A 19532-nucleotide genomic window follows, 5' to 3' on the forward strand; every position below is an offset into this window, starting at 1 on the left:
CATTATTCCCTTCCAGTCCTATGATCACATATCCTTCACAGCTTCTGCTGTCTTGCGCTCTATGATGTAATTTTCTTAACCGCTTCAGTTTCCATTGAGTAATGCAATGTCTGACAAAGGTCATGTGGACCAAAATGCTACACTGAATTTACTTTGTGGGATTTCTAATAACATTTGAAGTCCATTCACTTATCTACTATATGAGTGCCTGACTTATTTTTTTATTTGGTGATGGATTGAGCCCCTTTCTGTGCATTGTACCAACACTATTTGAGAGATTTATCATTCGTATCTACCCCATTCTCTAGTTGTCATGTGGCATCTGCTGAGAGAGATATTCCTCCTAGCTAAAGACTTCTTCTTCTTGATGAGTTGAATGAGCACAGTCATGAGGTAGTAGCCATAGGGGGTAGGCTATTGGCAGTCATGTTTGTAGGAGCCCTAGGGTGAAATCTGTTAGGAATTCTGATCCTATAAAGGAATACCATGTAATTACTGAATCCGGTAATGATTTTATTCCAGATAAGACCTTGGCAAACGGGTCATGGTAACACGGTGGCATCAGAGGAACAGGGTGGTGACAGCTGTGATAATAAGAATTGCATCTGAAATGAAGCTCCAACATCTAAAAGAACTTTCTGGGGTAGGTCTAAAGCAAACCTGGTAGTAGTGGCACTGGTAGACACATTTCCACTGCTGCTGTTGTTTTCGGCAGCAGCTATATGCAATATATCTGTGATGGAAATGTTTTTGTACATTAAAAAATGAGAAGTTGATGGCAAGTTGCAAGAGCTGGAAAAAAATTAAGCCATGGGTGTGCAGTCACACGTATAGGAACTAGGTATCTCCATACATGAAATACCTTCAGCAGCAAAATAGAATTGGCAGTGGCAGCAAGTAAGATCATTCTATTCTTTCTACCTATGATCTTGTTTGTTGGCATGTCACATCCAGACCTAGCACATAGTCATTGTCTTTATCATCTCTGCATTTACATGAAATGGCATCACCAAGTCATTTGGCAAAATGGAATTGCCAGTGTTCTCAAGTGAGCAATACTATTCTCTATCTCATCTGATTCTGCTCCTCCATGCCATAAAAAAAAATGTGTGTCCGGTAAACAGCAAGCTACACTCTGTTATCCGGACTGCAACATAAACCAACACTTGGCCAAGTTATTGGCAGTGCAGTCACTTCCAAGCAACTTGGTGGGATACACTGCATTTCACCTACTGATGACATGCACATAATCTTAATGGAGATTTTCTAGCTGTTATTATTTCTCATGTAGGGAAAGCTGCACATCACTGTCAACAGGTGGAGCAGCAATTATGGGCAGGGACTAGAGATGAGCGAACACTAAAGTGTCTAAAGCTGCACACTGTTCGACTGTTCGAACCCCATTATAGTCTATGGGGGGAAATGCTCGTTTCAGGGGTAGGCAACATTCGATAAAATCATACTTACCAAGTCCACGAGTGACAGTCGGGCTGGATTCTGCTTGAAGTCTTCTCCCGGCGCAGGGTCCCCGCGTTCTCTTCCGGGTGGAATTCACTCTGCCTAGGCATCCAGCCTAGGCAGAGCCGACTGCGCATGCGCGTGCGGCTCTGCCCAGACCCGACGCCTGAGCAGAGCCGACTGCGCATGCGTGTGTATGCGCGTGCATGCCCGCGCATGCGCGTGCGGCTCTGCCTAGGCCGGATGCCTAGGCAGAGTGAATTCCACCTGGAAGAAGACGCGGGGACACAGCGTGGAGAAGACTTCGGAAAGGTAAGAGAAGAACCAGCGTTGATTGGCAGAATGTATAGCATTCTGCCAATCAACGCTGGTTCTGCATCGAACCTTAAACTTCGAACAGCTAGTAGTGTTCGATCGAGTAAGAGTATTATTAGTATACCGTAGTATTCGATCGAACACCTACTCGATCGAACACTACTCGCTCATCTCTAGCAGGGACAATACATAGTTGTCATGGCCCACTAGAGCAATATTTTGAGCGCCAGTGGTCAGAGTCTAGAAATGCAACAAAGCTAGGTGCTTTCTGGTATTAACATTGCCTCATGGGTGTAGACAAGTTCCAACACCATATGGGACTATGGCATATGCTGGAGCATCAGTTTGAGCAGCAGTATACCATGAATGTGGAAAACCACAAAAACAATGGAGTAGATAACCATGAGAGAAAGAACAACAACTTCTTCCTCACTTCTTTTAGTAAAGTTGGCAAGTCAGGCACACTTATAATGTGCCACAAATTTTTCTTGAAATTCTGTAAATTGTCACTCTGCCAACATGATTTAACATGCTTGGCATAAACATCTATAGTAATAAAAAAAAATCATGAAAAGGCAAAACCGCAGGTTACAGTAAATGGAACAGGCAGTCTTTATCTACTTGTCTTTTATGTCTATGTGTTTAAAATTTAAACTCACTATGCATGGGACCAGTTCTATAGCAAAAGAGTAGAAATGTACAACTCTTCAGTTTTACAAGTGAATTGTTACTTCTTATGCAGTGGGCAAGACATCACTTAACCATAGTAAGGACACAGTAGGTGGCATTTTTAAAATGAATCATTTGGAAAATCAAATAGTTCTGCCATTAGATTTTTTTTTCTTTTAAATGATAGCGCAACTGTAATGATTTCAAAGGAATATGTCATTCAGTGAAGCCAATTAGAGTGACCAACTAAAACTACTTTATTTATTATCTCCTAGATAAGTCTTAATATCGCAGCTTCATATCACTTTAGTTCCTAATTAGATGAAATTGTTACAGCCTTATTTTGTTTCAGTCAGAATGACAGTAAATGTAAAATAAAGAACTGGCTTAATTAAAGTGGATCATTTTACTGCAAGAATTGCCATTTATATAACAGATTTAAAGAATATTAGCAGCAGTAGTGTAAATATGTTAATAAATGACAATGCACTGCTAGCGTTCCATAATAGATGGCAATATGCAACTATATACCATGTGTTGTTGAGTTTATAGTTTTATCCTATAGATACATTCTCTGTTTTGCTAGTTGCTGTTGGAAGCTGGCAAAATAACTCTAATCAGGTCACCTATCTCCAGGGCTGGGTAACCACACATACAGTCCTATGAAAAAGTTTGGGCACCCCTATTAATCTTAATCATTTTTAGTTCTAAATATTTTGGTGTTTGCAGCAGCCATTTCAGTTTGATATATCTAATAACTGATGGACACAGTAATATTTCAGGAGTGAAATGAGGTTTATTGTACTAACAGAAAATGTGCAACATGCATTAAACCAAAATTTGACCGGTGCAAAAGTATGGGCACCCTTATCATTTTATTGATTTGAATACTCCTAACTACTTTTTACTGACTTACTGAAGCACAAAATTGTTTTTGTAACCTCACTGAGCTTTGAACTTCATAGCCAGATCTATCCAATCATGAGAAAAGGTATTTAAGGTGGCCAATTGCAAGTTGTTCTCCTATTTGAATCTCCTCTGAAGAGTGGCATCATGGGCTACTTAAAACAGCTCTCAAATGATCTGAAAACAAAGATTGTTCAACATAATTGTTCAGGGGAAGGATACAAAAAGTTGTCTCAGAGATTTAACCTGTCAGTTTCCACTGTGAGGAACATAGTAAGGAAATGGAAGACCACAGGGACAGTTCTTGTTAAGCCCAGAAGTGGCAGGCCAAGAAAAATATCAGAAAGGCAGAGAAGGAGAATGGTGAGAACAGTGAAGGACAATCCACAGACCACCTCCAAAGAGCTGCAGCATCATCTTGCTGCAGATGGTGTCACTGTGCATCGGTCAACAATACAGCACACTTTGCACAAGGAGAAGCTGTATGGGAGAGTGATGAGAAAGAAGCCGTTTCTGCAAGCACGCCACAAACAGAGTCACCTGAGGTATGAAAAAGCACATTTGGATAAGCCAGCTTCATTTTGGAAGAAGGTCCCGTGGACTGATGAAAGATTGAGTTGTTTGGTCATACAAAAAGGCGTTATGCATGGAGTCCAAAAAAAACAGCATTCCAAGAAAAACACTTGATACCCACTGTAATATTTGGTGGAGGTTCCATCATGCTTTGGGGCTGTGTGGCCAATGCTGGCACCGGGAATCTTGTTAAAGTTGAGGGTCACATGGATTCCACTCAGTATCAGCAGATTCTTGAGAATAATGTTCAAGAATCAGTGACGAAGTTGAAGTTACGCTGGAGATGGATATGTCAGCAAGACAATAATCCAAAATACCACTCCAAATCGACTCAGGCATTCATGCAGAGGAACAATTACAATGTTCTGGAATGGCCATCCCAGTCCCCGGACCTGAATATCATTGAACATCTGTGGGATGATTTGAAGCGGGCTGTCCATGCTCGGCAACCATCAAACTTAACTGAACTTGAATTGTTTTGTAAAGAGTAATGGTCCAAAATACCTTCATCCAGGATCCAGGAACTGATTAAAAGCTACAGGAAGCGACTAGAGGCTGTTATCTTTGCAAAAGGAAGATCTACTAAATATTAATGTCACTTTTCTGTTGAGGTGCCCATACTTTTGCACTGGTCAAATTTTGGTTTATTGCATAGTGCACATTTTCTGTTAGTACAATAAACCTCATTTCAATCCTGAAATATTACTGTGTCCATCAGTTATTAGATATATCAAACTGAAATGGCTGTTGCAAACACCAAAATATTTAGAACTAAAAATGATTAAGATTAATAGGGGTGCCCAAACTTTTTCATAGGACTGTATATCAGTGGCAGTGGCTTATTAAAAAAAAACAAACAAAAAAAAAAAAACTGTAGTATGAAGAATTGTATTACTATTCTCAAATATAAGAAATTAGCGCACTAGAAATTGTAGCATCCCCCTCCATGAAGCTACTCAGTGCAGTATATAATAGGTTATTCTGTGGGGAAGTTAGCTCAGTAGAAGCAGTGGTGCAGACCCACACAGTCAAGACAGGGACACAAAATGTGCAGAAACTGGTCTATTTAGAAAAAAAACTGGAAAATAAATAAGCCTTCACTCCAGGCACAGAATGAGCAAAACAAAATACAGACTTAACTTCAGGAAAAAACAAAATAAAAAGACCTGCCCGTCTGAGCAACTAACTAAACAGAATGTATAACCTAACTATACATGTGGTTTACTTCCAGCCACACAAATAAAACAAGTGAAAGATTGTCGCACCGGACTCGGGGTTACAGGACAACACCACACAACTCCTTTCACTCCATGGAATTGCACTGCAATGCAGGATCTGCAGCCTTTTCTGGCCCAGTAATGAGCCCGTGATCAACATCTGGGTTGAGGCCTACTCCAGATCTGTCCTAGACCACACATATGTCAGAAACCTGGGGCTGATATATCTGGACTCCAGCACAGAGCCTGTCACCTTCTCACAATGCACATAAACAAATCACTCTGTCAACCAATGCCCTCAGGAAAGGAGAGGTGCAGCAGGAGAACTCTTTGGATGAATACATAAAGCAATATGGCTGTTGTATTATTTCACTGCTCCTACTAGCACAAACGGCACAATATTTTTGTATTTTTTTTTAGCTAGTATACTAATAATATAGCAATACATTGTTATTATACCCTTACAAAGGACAACATATTAAGCAGAAAATGGGGCCCCACATTGCAAAAGCAATCCAGCAAGATATGAAATGTCCTCTAATTTAGTTGGTACTGACTGGTAATGTACAGTGGCATGCAAAAGTTTGGACACCCCTAGTCAAAATGACAGTTATTGTGAACAGTTAAGCAAGTTGAAGATAAAAATGATCTTCAAAAGGCATAACATGAAAGATGACACATTATCAATGTATTTTTAAGAAAAAATTATATATATATTTTCATATTTTACATTTTCAAAATAACAAAAAATGAAAATGGCCCAATGCAAAACTTTGGGCACACTACATGGTTAATACCTAGTAGTACCCATTTTGGCAAGTATTGAAAATGCTTGAAAATGCTTTTTGTAGCAAGCCAAGATTCTTTCAATTCTTGTTTGAGGGATTTTACTCCATTCTTCCTTGGAAAAGTCTTCCAGTTCTGTGAGATTCCTGGGTCATCTTGCCTGTTCTGCTCTTTTGAGGTCTAGCTACAGATTTTCAATGATGTTCAGATCAGGGGACTGTGAGCGCCATGGTAAAACCTTTAACTTGCACCTTTTTAAGTAGTCTATGGTGGATTTTGACGTGTATTTAGGATCAATATTCATTTATCCATTCTTGCCTCTATCTGTAAAATGTTCCCCGTGCCATTGGCTGCAACACAACCGCAAAGCATGACTGATCCAATCCCATGCTTAATGGTTGGAGATGTTCTTTTCCTGAAATTCTGTGCCCATTTTACCCCAAACATATCTTTGATTGTTCTGAGCAAAGAGTTCTATTTTATCCTCATCAGTTCACAGATCTTGTTTCAAAAATGTACCAGACTTGTTTAGATGTTCTTTGCAAACATCTGACACTGAATTTTATGGCGAGGACAAGCAGAGGTTTTCTTCTGGTGATTCTTCTATAAAGACCATATTTGTGCGGGTATTGCTGAACAGTAGAACAATGCACCAAAACTCCAGAGTCTGATAAATCTTCTTGAAGGTCTTTTGCAGTCAAGCAGGGGATCTGATGTGCCACTCTGGCAATCCTACAAGTAGCTGTCTCTGAAATTTTTCTTGGTCTTCCAAACCTTATCTTGACTTCCACTGTTCCTGTAACTGTAATTTCTTAATTACATTTTGAATTGAGGAAAGGGCAACTTGAAAATGCTTTGTTATCATCTTATAGACTTCTACTGCTTGGTCAAAGTTATCTGAGCACACAAATCTACAAGAGTTCCAAAACTTTTGCAAGGTGCACCTTTCTCTTTTTCACTCCAAAATTGTACTGAGACATAATAATACACTAATATTGCTTAAAATTATAGACAAATGTGTTTAATCTTTAATGTTATGCCTTTTAAAGATCATATAATCTTCAACTTGCTTAACTGTTCACACTAACAGCCATTTTCACCAGGGGTGTCCAGACTTTTACATGCCACTGTAGTTGGTAATAATAGGAGTATAACTGTTATTGGCCACTCTAGGATGCATTTTAGTGGGTTATCAGGGCATGCAAATATTTGCTTACTAGCTGGTACCCGCGACTTCGTCTGCGGTGATTGTAGAAGTGGGTAAATACAGGCGCGGGTAAGGTTTTAGTAGTGTGTAAAAGTTATGGGATATGAAATGTAACTTTGTATCTTGTTTTTGCTATAATTCTGAGAATACGTGAAACTTTTGTGTTGAACGTAATTCTTATTTCAGCTGCTATACGGTGTTCTGATAAATTGTACATAGTGTCTTTGGGACAGAGGTATTTCAAGTGAATATACTTCGATATACGACATTGTATGATGTGTTATTTTCCGCCAGTACATGTACGTTTTGGGCACAGGATACTCTTGAGCAAGCAACATAAAGTCTGGCCCTGTGCATGACAGTTTAGTAACTCCATGTGCCTCTTATTAATAGCAATTAACCCCATCATGTCCCTCACATTAACCCTTGTGTAAGAGTTACTGATATGTGAGAGACTGGGAGGTAATAATTAAGTATCTTCATTATTAAGGTCTTTTATTAGTACCTCCATATGTCTCACATATTAGTAACCCTTATATGAGGCACACAAGGGTTAATATGAGGGACATGATGGGGTTTATTCCTATTAATGTGTGGCACATGGAGTTACTAACACTAAACTAATAACCCCAAATGCCTGACATTAATGAGAATAGGAACTAAAGGAAAGGACCTGTGTGCTTTTTACTTTCACTTTGCTAGCAGCTTCCTCTCCTCCTCGGGGAACCTTTGCAGGGTGCAGACGGCAGAAGCTATCACTATAGCAGGCAGAGACCTGAGCGATTAAGTTCCACCCCCTGGGTTTCCTGCACCCCTCTCATTGGAGGGCAGTGAGAGAAGGGGGAGTGTCCTTATGCCTCAACTCTAGCAGAGCACTGAAGGGACGCTCCGACTTCATTTAACTCTTGCAGGTCCTGTGCTGCTGGGGTGCCAGTGAAATATGGAAGGCGTGCCGACCTCTGCTGTAGAGGGTAATATGAATTTTGTGGCTTGCTCTGGTCCAAAGTGTGTGAGATTGCAGAGATAGTGATGTGAGTTTGGGTTTTGTGGGGGTCCTGGGAAAAACATATGTGCGCTATTGTGACGAAAAGTAGCCTATTGCGTAATCCTGTGTAGTAACTATGTTTGTGAAAAATTTCAGCCAAATCGGTGGAGCGGGTTTTGCGTGATTGAGGAACAAACATCCAAACATCCAAACACACAAACCCACAAACATCCAAACTCACAAACTTTCACCTTTATAATATTAATAGGATAACTATATACACAGTCAGGGAAAGTGAGAATGTGCTGCAAAAAAAAAAAAAAAAAAAGCCAAAGATACAATACTATTTGCTTGTTTTACTTTTATTTAAGTCAGACATTTAGGGTAATGTCTTCTTACTCAATTTAATGGGAAATAAATTTAAGTTTTGCATTAAACAAAAATAACAAAAAACTGTTTGCTGCCCATAAGATTAAAAATAGTCCATTACATTTTCTTGAAAAGTTGTTAAGTCCCAAATTATGCTGATAAATGTGAACATATTTTGGGAATAGGAAATCAATTTTAGAAAACTCAGTGACAGATTTAACTGTGAAGCATGAAATCTAAAATCCTTTTGGATGGGCTTTACTATAATATCCACAGTCCTTTAGCTCACTTGTAGTAATCCACGATGATTTACCATGAAAATGATATGAATTGCCATTAAATTATACATTGAAATTACTACTTTTAAAAGGTATGATGCAAGTGATACTTGCAATTATGTTACTCTATTGCAAAGCAGATTTTTTTTTTTTTTTAGCTAACTGTATATTATTCTTGTTTTATGCATTAAGAACATGTACAATTTTGCTTTGGAGGAGTGTGAAAAAGGTAGAAAATCAGTCACACCATTGCTGTGAACTACATGGAGTTTTTTCTCACTTCCTTACATATTGCAATTATTATAGCATCCTAATGGCAACATGGTGGAACAATAAATATATCTCCTGGAAATTTCATGGCAGCGTAGTCAGGAAGTTCTCTGCGAGATGGATTCATTATCCATGTCTTACTTGTTTCATTGTGAATTATTTTTAAAACTTTTGCATAAAATAAGATATAACAACATCTGATGTCCTAGGTAGGGTTGAGCCGATCTTGAAATTTCAGGATCGTTTTTAAAATCTGATTTCTGATCATTTTCCATCTGAACCCGATCTCGATCCCAATTCCAATCCTAATGCAAGTCAAAGGGATTTTTTTAATCATAGAAGATTGGATGATAAAAAATGATCCTATTCACTACACAGCATGGAGGCCAAAAATTGTTTCAATTTTTGGACTCCATGCTGTGTAGTGATTTTAAAAAAATCCCCCGGCTACTTAGCCCCCCTGGTGTCCGCTTACCTGCACAGATCCGCTGCCGCTCCCCATTCTTCTCGGTCCATTCCTCTCTCATTGACAAGCCTTCAGAGCACTGTGCATGCCCCCACCTCCCTAGGTTAGTGTTAGAGATGATGGGAGTAGGCAGGACTTGTTGTGGCTTAGGAGAGTGTGGGCAGGAAGACGTGAGTGATGCACTCACATCTCCCTTCCCAGTACCCGCCCACACTCTCCTAAGCCACAAGCCTCACCTTCTCCCAGCATCTCTAACACTAGTCTAGGGAGGCGGGGGCACGCAGGGCACTCTGAAGGCATGAGAAAGAGAAAAAAAGAGGAGCGAGAAGAATGAGGAGCGGCAGCGACAGCACTTCTGTGCAGGTAAGTTGAGCGATCGGGATTGGAACTTAGCTCCCGATCTTTTTTTTAGGAGGGATCGGAACCCGATCACGATCGTGAAATTTACTTGATCACCGATCGGGATCCAATCTTTTCCGATCCTGATCGCTCAACCCTAGTCCTAGGCAATCGTTTTGTGTCTACAACTATAATACATATGGATTTTCAAGATGTTATAACGCTAACAGGTACTGCATTTATAAGTTACATTTTTCTAACCTACAAAATAATAAAATCAAGTGTTATTCTGTTGTATTCACTCAATTTTCCATTGCATATCATCTAGACTTGGATCGATACATTACCATTTTAATATTAATATATAAATAAAACAAGTGTGTAATGCTGTAGGAAACCGTCTGACACAGGACATTTGTATTAACCGGTTAAGGACCGCCGTACGTAAATTTACGGCCTGCGGTCCAGGTACCTAAAGACCGGACTATTGTAAAAATACGTCCTGTCTTTAGGTACCTATTTCGCAGGGGGAGGGGTGCGGGGAGGACGGGGGTTAGGTGTTACTAACACCTAACCCCTTCCTCAATAACGTCCAGTCGGAACTGAGTCCGACTGGACGTTTTAACCCTTTCGATCGCGCCGTGAAACATCACGGCGCGATCGAAAGGCATCCGCCGACAATTGAAGTTGATCGGCACCCCCCGCGGCGAGATCGGGGGGTGCCGATAGCAGTAAAAGGTAGTCTGGGGTCTGGCCAGTGACCCCAGACTGCCCGGAGCCCCCACATACCTGGTGATCCTGCCAGGACCTTCTGATGTCAGGCTGTGCGTCTACACAGCCTGACATCCTGCTACGGAATGCCATGTGGGACACCTGCATGCTGTGTCTCACATGGCATTCTATATCAGCAAAGTATTGCTGATTGAAGTGTCCTAAATGGACACATGAAAAAGTAAAAAAAAATGAAAAAAAAAAATAAAATGAAGTGTATGAAAAAAATTAATAAAGTTATAAAGCCCAAAAATCCCTTTTTCTCAATAGAAAATGAATTATATAAAAAAAAGAACTAAAAAGTAATAAAAACAATGCATATTTGGTATTGTCGCGTCCGTAACAATCTGTACAATAAAACTGAAATAATATTTAATGTACACGGCGAACGCCGGAAAAAAAAAATGGAAAAAACTCGCCGGAAGTAATGATTTTTCGCCATCTCACCATACAAAATATGCTATGAAAAGTGATCAAAAAGTCATATGCATCCGACAACAGTACCAATAAAAAGCGCAGGTTGTCCCGCAAAAAATAAGCCCTCAACCAACTCTGTCAACCGAAAAATAAAAATGTTACGCCTCTTAGAAGATGCGATGCAAATAACATTGATTAAGTCCCCAAATGTGTTTTTCCTCTGCAGAACTAGTAACACATAAAAAAATAATATAAATGAGGTATCGCCGTAACCGTACCGACCCGCAGAATAAAGGGAACATGTTACTTATACTGTACGCTGCATGGTGTAAAATTAAAAAAGTAAAACTCAATGCCAGGATTTTTTTTTTTTTTAAATCCAGCAAAAAAGGGTTAATAAAATGTATTCAATAAGATGTAGACACCCAAAAATGGTGTCATTACGAAATGCATCTCATCCCGCAAAGAATAAGCCCTTATATGGCCGCGTCACCAGAAAAATAAAGAAAATATAGCATCTCACAATGTGAAGACAAAAACCCTCAAAAATCGCCAAATTATTAGAACACAACTGGCTGCGTCAGGAAGGGAATATATAAGCTGTGTGAGCGGATATCAGGGGACACCCCAGATTTACAGCTTATGAGGGAACAGACACCAGAAGTGACCCCTAAAGTGACCCCCAGAGTGACTCCCCCAATCATAGGAGCTACGGGGACATAGTAGGGAATTTGGTGTCTGCAATGTCCTCCGCACAGCTTATACATTCCCTCTTCGCCATCCGCTGTGCAGTCACGTCCGGGATACTAATACTTACTACACCCCCTGATAAATTCTTTGAGGGGTGCAGTTTTCAAAATGGGGTCACTCCTGGTACCCCATGGAATCCACTTTTCTGGTACCTTACAGGCTCTGCAAACATGACATGGCGGCCAAATACCAAACATCTGAATCTGTACTCTAAAAGCCGCATAGCGCTCCTTCCCTTCTGCGCCCTGCTGTGCGCCCAAACTGCAGTGTATGCCACATGTATGACACATGTATGACACTGGTGTACCCCGGATAACGGACATAATGTCATATGTGGGTATAAACTGATATTAAAGCACAGCCGGACACAGAAGGGAAGAAGGGTCATTTGGTTTTTGGAGCACAGACGGTTTGGTTTTTGGATGCCATGACACTTTTGTAGAGCTGAAACGCTAGTAAAGTGGAATCCCCTGATATGAGACGTTATTTTGGAAACTACACCCCTGAAGGATTTCTCCAGGGGTACAGAGAGCATTTTTAACCCCCAAGTGTTGCTATAACTTTATATATATAACTTCTCTTCTCAGCTTATCTGTGTCTACGTCTGTAACATATTACTCTGTATTATCCTGTATCTGTATTACTATGCTGCTGTAACACGCTGAAATTTCCCCAAGGTGGGACTATTAAAGGATTATCTTATCTTATCACTGTAGCGGATTGTGAGAGGTGAAAATGACCATTTTTCCAGGAATACGTCCTTTCAGTGCGTAATATGTTGTGCCCACCTTGTATCAGAGATGAACGCTCTTAAAGCTGTTGTGCCTGGGATACCCGTTTAACAGTTTTTGGAGTGTCTCTGCTGACATAAGTCGGGCACAACATGTTGCACACTGAAATAGCAAATCTGTAAAATTTTCATTTTTAACTTCTCTATCAGTTGCGATTTCATTTCTGGACACTAAATAAATGCAACACTCAAGGGTTAAAAATTCTCGCTACACCACTTGATAAATCCCATCAGTGGGGTAGTGTCCAAAATAGGGTGACATGTCTGCGGATTCCACTTTATTGGCAATTCAGGGGCTTTGCAAAAGTGGCATGACGTCCAAAAACCAAACTGTGCTCCAAAAACCAAAATAGCGCTCCTTCCCTTCTGTCCCCGGCTGTGCCCAAACAGCCATTTCTACCCACATATGGTATTAAGTCCGTTATCCGGGGTACACCAGTGTCATACATGTGGGCATACACTGCTATTTGGGTACCCAGCAGGGTGCAGATGTGAAGGAGCAATATGTGCTTTTGGAGTGCAGATTTAGATTCTTCGTTTTTGGACACCATGTCACATTTGCAGAGACCCTAAAATTGCCCCTACAAAATGGGGTCACTTTTTGGTGAATTCCAGTTTACTGGAACCTCCAGGGCTCTGCAAAAACATAATGGCGCCCAGAGGGTCCCTCTAAATCTGTACCCCAAAAGCTAAAACGCACAGTGGTCCTTCCCTTCTGAGCCCTGCTGTGTGCCCAAGCAGCAGTTTACACCCACATATATAATTTTTTGACCCCCGGGATGGCCCACTTAATAGTTTTAGGAGTGCAGGTCTCTGACAACACAAAGTGGGTGCAACGTATTGGGCACCAAAATGGCATATTTTTAAAAATTTCAATTTTCATTTTGTACATTAATTTTTGGGAAGCATTTTAGGCTCAAAATGATAATACCCCTTGATACATTCCTTGACAGGTGTAGTTTCTAAAATGGGGTCACTTTTGAGGGGTTTCCATTGTATTGATACTTTAGGGGCTCTGCAAATGCGACATGGCCCCTGAAAACTATTCCAGCAACATCTGCCCTCCAAAATCCAAATAGCGCTCTTTCCATTCTGAGCCCCACCATGTACCCATACAGCAGATTATGGCCACATATGGGGTATTGCCGTGTTCAGAAGAAATTGTGTAACAAACTGTGGGGGGCTTTTAATTCTTAAACTATTTGCAAAATTAAAACTATGGCGCTAAATGGACGATTTATTGGGAAAAAAAGTAATTTTTCATTTTCACGTCCCAATGTTAATAAAATCTGTGAAACACCTGTGAGGCCAAAATACTCACTCTACCCCTAGACAAATTCTATGAGGGGTGTAGTTTCCAAAATGGGGTCACTTATAGGGGGTTCCCACTGTATTGGTACTTTAGGGGCTCTGCAAATGCGACATGGGACCTGAAAAATATTCCAGCAAAATCTGCCCTCCAAAAGCCAAATAGCCCTCTTTCCATTCTGAGCCCCGCCATGTTCCCATACAGCAGATTATGACCACATATGGGGCATTTCTGTGTTCAGGAGAATTTGTGTAACGAACTTTATGGAGCTTTTTCTCCTTTATCCTCTTGTGAAAATTAAAAATTTGGGGCTAAATTGACAGTTTGTTGGAAAAAAAGTAATTTTTCATTTTCATGGCCCAATGTTAATAAAATCTGTGAAACAGCTGTAGGGTCAAAATGCTCACTCTACCCTTTAATATGTTCTGTGGGGGGTGTAGTTTCCCAAATGGGGTCACTTTTAGGGGGTTTCCACTGTATTGGTTCTCTAGGGGCTCTGCTAATGCGACATGGCACCTAAAATTATTCCAGCAAAATCTGCCATCCAAAAGCCAAATAGCGCTCCTTCCATTCTGAGCCCCGCCATGTTCCCATACAGCAGATTATAGCCACATATGGGCTATTGCCGTGTTCAGGAGAAATTGTTTAACAAACTGTGGGGGGCTTTTACTCCTTTAACCCCTTGTGAAAATGAAAACTTTGGAGATAAAGTGACATTTTAGTAATTTTTCATTTACACATCCCAATGTTAGTAAAATCTGTGAAACAACTGTAGGGTCTAAATGCTGACTATACCCCTTGATGAATTCTGTGAGGGGTGTGGATTCTAAAATGGGGTCACTTTTGGGGGGTTTCCATTGTTTTGGTACTCTAGGGTCTCTGCAAATAAGGCATGGCGCTGAAAATTATTCCAGCAAAATCTGCTGTTCAAACACCCAGTGTCGCTCCTTCCCTTCCATGCACTGCCGTGTTCCCAAAAATCAGTTTACACCCACATGTGGGGTATTTCTGTGCACGGGAGAAATCGCACAATAAACTGTCAGATGCATTTTCTCCTTTAACCCTTTGTGAATGTGTTAATTTTGGGTCTAAATGAATGTATTAGTGAAAAAAAATGAAATGTCTAAATTTCACTGCCATATTATTTTTATTCTTATGAAATGCTTAAAGGGTTAACAAACATCCCAAATGCTGATTTGAATAATTTGAGGGGTGCAGTTTTGAAAATGGGGTAATTTATGGGGGTTTCTATTATACAGGCCTTTATAATTACTTTCAGAACTGAAGTGGTCCCTAAAAAATTGGTTTGGAGAATTCTCTTGTAAATCTGGAAAATTGCTGTTACACTTGTAAGCCTTGTGACGTCCAAAATAAATTAAAAGACAATCAAAAGATGATGCCAATATAAAGCAGAGATATTGGAGATAATATTTATTCATGTATTTGGATGGTATGACTATCTGCCTGAAAAGCAGAGAATTTCACATTTTGAAAATTGCAATTTTTTTTCAAATTTCCATCAAATTTCCTAGTTTTTTTTTATAAATAAATGCAAAAATATTGATTAGTGTTCACCACTAACATGAAGTATAATGTGTTACGAGAAAACCATCTCAAATTCATTTGTGTAAGTTAAAGCGTCTCAAAGTTATTGCCATTTAAAGTGACACATGTCAGTTTTGAAAAAAGAGGCCTGGTCTTTAACATACTTTTGGGCCTGGTCCTTAACCGGTTAAAAAAAAAAAAAAAAAAGATATTCAAGGCTATTATTTCCTGTAAAAGATTGCCCTTCCGATTAAATGTCAAATCCATTTAAAAGATCTCAAAGAGGGCAATCAACATTATGTAGTCTCTGGCATCACTTGAAAAATGGATAATATCCACAGTGTTTGGTTTTATATCATTATATAGCCTATGATTTGTCATGCAAAAACTGGCATAAGGAAAGGAGTCTGCATGATATTTTTCTAACTAAAAGGTTTCCACAGTGGAAAAATTGTCACATTCCAGCTGAAAGGCCTCATAGAAAATTTTGCCTCGAAAAAATAGATAACATTAAAAACGTCAATTTTCTTTTTTACTGCAAATATTTATTGAGTCACTAAAAAGTAATGAATGTGAGAGAAGTTTCTGTTTATTATTTTTCATTGTGTCTTATAGTAAAATTTATTTATAATAGATAGTAGCATACTTTCATATGAAATATAACAATATATAAAAGTTTTGCCCTAAATTTCACAATTTTGTGACACTATTTTGCATCATGGAGGTTATCCATGATGCCTGTACGGCTTCAATAGCCACATGGTTGCGGGTGGTTTCAATGTCACAATTCCTGTAAGAAATAGATTAATTTCAGGAATACCTTAATTTAGAGGTTATCCACGTCTCATAACAACACAGTTTAACCACTTCCAGACTGCCAATAGACTATATACGTCCAGAAGGTCCAAGCAGAACACAGCAGCTGCAAGAGATCATGCAGCTACTGAAACTGGGAACCAGCTGTAACTTCAGCCGAAGCTCCCAGAGAGAAGGCAGGGAAGGTTTATTACTAGAGATGAGCGAACGGTGTTTGATCGAAGTAATATTTGATCGAAAATCAGGCCGTTCGAGGTATTTGATTACAATCAAAAACCACGAGGCAAACGCAGTGAAAATTAGTATCCCCTCCCACCTTCCCTGGCACTTTTTTTTCACCAATAACTGCGCAGGGGATGTGGGACAGGAACTATGACAACGGAGGCATTGAAAAAAATTGAAAAAAACCATTGGCTGCCAAAATCAGGTGACCTCCAATTTATACGAATAGTGGATTTAATATCCGGGTCATATGAGACAGTGAACTATGTGAATGTGAGACAGGGATAGATGTACTGGCAGGGTTAGCTAGGGATTACCTTTATTTAGGTGGGAAGGTTACTGAAACAGCTCTTTGGGGCTCTATCTTGTTGGGATCCCTGTCAGCTTGCGATATGCGGGAGCTGACTTTTTCCCATAGGAATGCATTGACCAGTGTTGATTGGCCGAATGCCATACAGAGTACAGCATTCGGCCAATCAACGCTGGTTCTGCCGGAGGAGGCGGAGTCTAAGATCGGTAACAGTGTTGAGCGCACAGCTCTGCTACACTGGAGATGTAGAAGAGCAGGCCGTGCGCTGAGCTGTGCTACACCCAAGATGTAGCAGCGCTGAGTGTACACTGAGTTCTGCTACGTCCAGAGATTGGCCGAATGCATCTGCTACATCCAGAGATGTAGTAGAGCTGAGTGTGCCCTGAGCTCTACTACATCCAGAGATATAGCAGAGCTGAGTGCGTGCTGAGCTCTGCTACATCCAGAGATCGAATATCGAATCTCAAATATTTCACTGTTCGCTCATCTCTATTTATTACTCTCCCTGCCTTCTCGACCTCAGTGTATACAGCACTCAATGAGCGCTGTATACACAGCTATGGGCGCCGGCATGATGCAGCCGCCCTCTGACCCAGCAGGCATGTGATCCACCAGGATCAACATCTGACAAGAGCTGCTGGAACTCAGATCAGCTCTGTAAGCTGTATATACTAACGTACAGGAGGCTGTATTCCTTCTCCAAATTAAGCCTCCCAATAGAACTCTATTGGGAGGCTTTTTTTGGAGCTGTTTTTGACTCTGAATCTGCCTCAAAATCAGTCTCCAAAAAAAACCCTCTCAATAGAGTTCTATTAGGCAGTCTTTTTTGGAGGCAGATTCAGAGCCAAAAACAGAGCCAAAAAGCTCTGCGTGCACTAACACTTAACATAGACATTAAAACAACACTTTTTCCTTTCATTGTCTCCTCTCTTTGGTTTATTTTGTGTCACAGTACAATGAAAACACAGAACTACAGTAGATTTCACCTCTGTAGCCAGAAAGAGTGTGAATGCATCTCTGAGCTATAGTACACAGTGTAACGGGAATCAGTATTAGACAAGCAAATATATTTGCTTTTTTCTATATGTGAACTTTAAAATGAAGGTTGATCTACCTGTAGAACCAATATGTAGAATTGCTTAAAGTGCAGTGAACGATAACAGTGAACAGTAAAATACAGCGTAAAGGCAGAAGGCATACAGTAAATGTTGATGTCTGTGCACTCTTCAAACCTCACTGCGTAAAAAGCCTGTCATCAGGAACTGAAAACCACAGGTATCAGGACATTAATGAAAACCAGGTAACAGTCTCTCTATTCCTTAGCCTGATTATAAGAGACAGAAGAGCAGCAGCGTTGGTCACAGCACACGACCATAGACATCATTATAAGGAGATGTGACCGTTGCTGTCACTGCTTGTAGGTAGTGAGTCCTGTAAAATATTTTCCATTGATATATCAGTTGATGCCAAATAAGATTTCTTGTCTCAGTCATGTAGGTAAATGGAGTTTGTGTCTGAGATTTAGGAGGGATGTAGAAGATCCTGGGCACTAAGGTCAGTCCCATACTCCATTCCTAGGGTTACCTGAACCTGGTGCCCCAGAGGTGTTCAGCCGCTAATGAAATTAAAGCTGCTAGAGAGAAGTATGGTGGGTTGGTCTGGAGGAGAAAGATCAAGGTGCTAAGCCTAACTTCCCAAAACCATAGGGCAAAGTGAAGGCACGATTAAAGAAAACCTCCAAAGACTAGTGAGAAGCACAGAATTTAGAGCTTTGTATTTGTATCTACATTAAGAACATTTTATTTCATTTATGATTTTAATTTATTTTTTGGGGAATATGTGTATGCTTTTTGCTATTAAATAATTATCTTCTATAACAATGTTTCTTTTATTTTGCTTTTTACAAATGCTTCTTTTATTCTTATGTTATAATCAATATACTTCATTAAACATTTTTTTTTCTGGTTACGATATAGGACTTATTCTTTTAAACACTGTAATGTAATATAATACTCTTTATATTATATTAAAATACTGACTTTGTAAAATGTGCAGACATCTGTGCCTTAACATGGGCTTACTGTATAGTATACTGGACAACTAGGAGGAGTTCATAACCACCAGGCTAAGGGAACATTCACACGATGCTACGCTCTGCTCATTCTGAATGTAAAATTCGTTCAGAATGAGCACGTAACAAGTAGCTCCCATTGATTTGAATGGGAGCCGGCATAGCGTGCTACTCATTGAAATCAAAGAGAGGCTTTTTTCCCTATTGCTTTCAATGTAATATGCGCGTATTACATTGAAAGCAATAGGGAAAAAAGCCTCCTATTGATTTCAATGGGTAGCGCGCGTATGCTGGCACGCATACATCCATTCAAATCAATGGGAGCTGCTTGTTACACGCTCATTCTGAACGAATTTTACGTGCATCGTGTGAATGCTCCCTAACGCTATAAATATATTAGTTTAGCAAGTGTAGTGTCGGATAGGGTTGAGCCGATCTTGAGATTTCAGGATCGTTTTTAAAATCTGATTTTCCAGCTGATCCTGATCGTGAAATTTGCTCGATCGCCGATCGGGATCCGATCTTTCCCTAGTTTCAGAGCTTCTGGTGAGTTGACAAAAGGAACCTGCCTGACAGTGTTAGAGGGTGCTTTCTATTCTATCCATCCTCTAATTGTTGTCACATAGGCACATCCACTGCAATAACATTGGGGTTTGTAGTGGTCACAGCTGCACCCAAGCCCAGAAGTCAGCA

The 19532-nt window shown here is 40.1% G+C and overlaps 1 protein-coding gene across 1 annotated transcript in view; it reads right to left on the reverse strand.

The window, feature by feature from the left end:
• The window catches only part of NAALADL2 (N-acetylated alpha-linked acidic dipeptidase like 2), a 378602-nt gene that overhangs the window by 181081 nt on the left and 177989 nt on the right, over positions 1-19532 (reverse strand). The window lies entirely within an intron of this gene.

Source organism: Leptodactylus fuscus, chromosome 3, assembly GCF_031893055.1.
Source record: "Leptodactylus fuscus isolate aLepFus1 chromosome 3, aLepFus1.hap2, whole genome shotgun sequence".
Lineage (NCBI taxonomy): Eukaryota > Metazoa > Chordata > Amphibia > Anura > Leptodactylidae > Leptodactylus > Leptodactylus fuscus.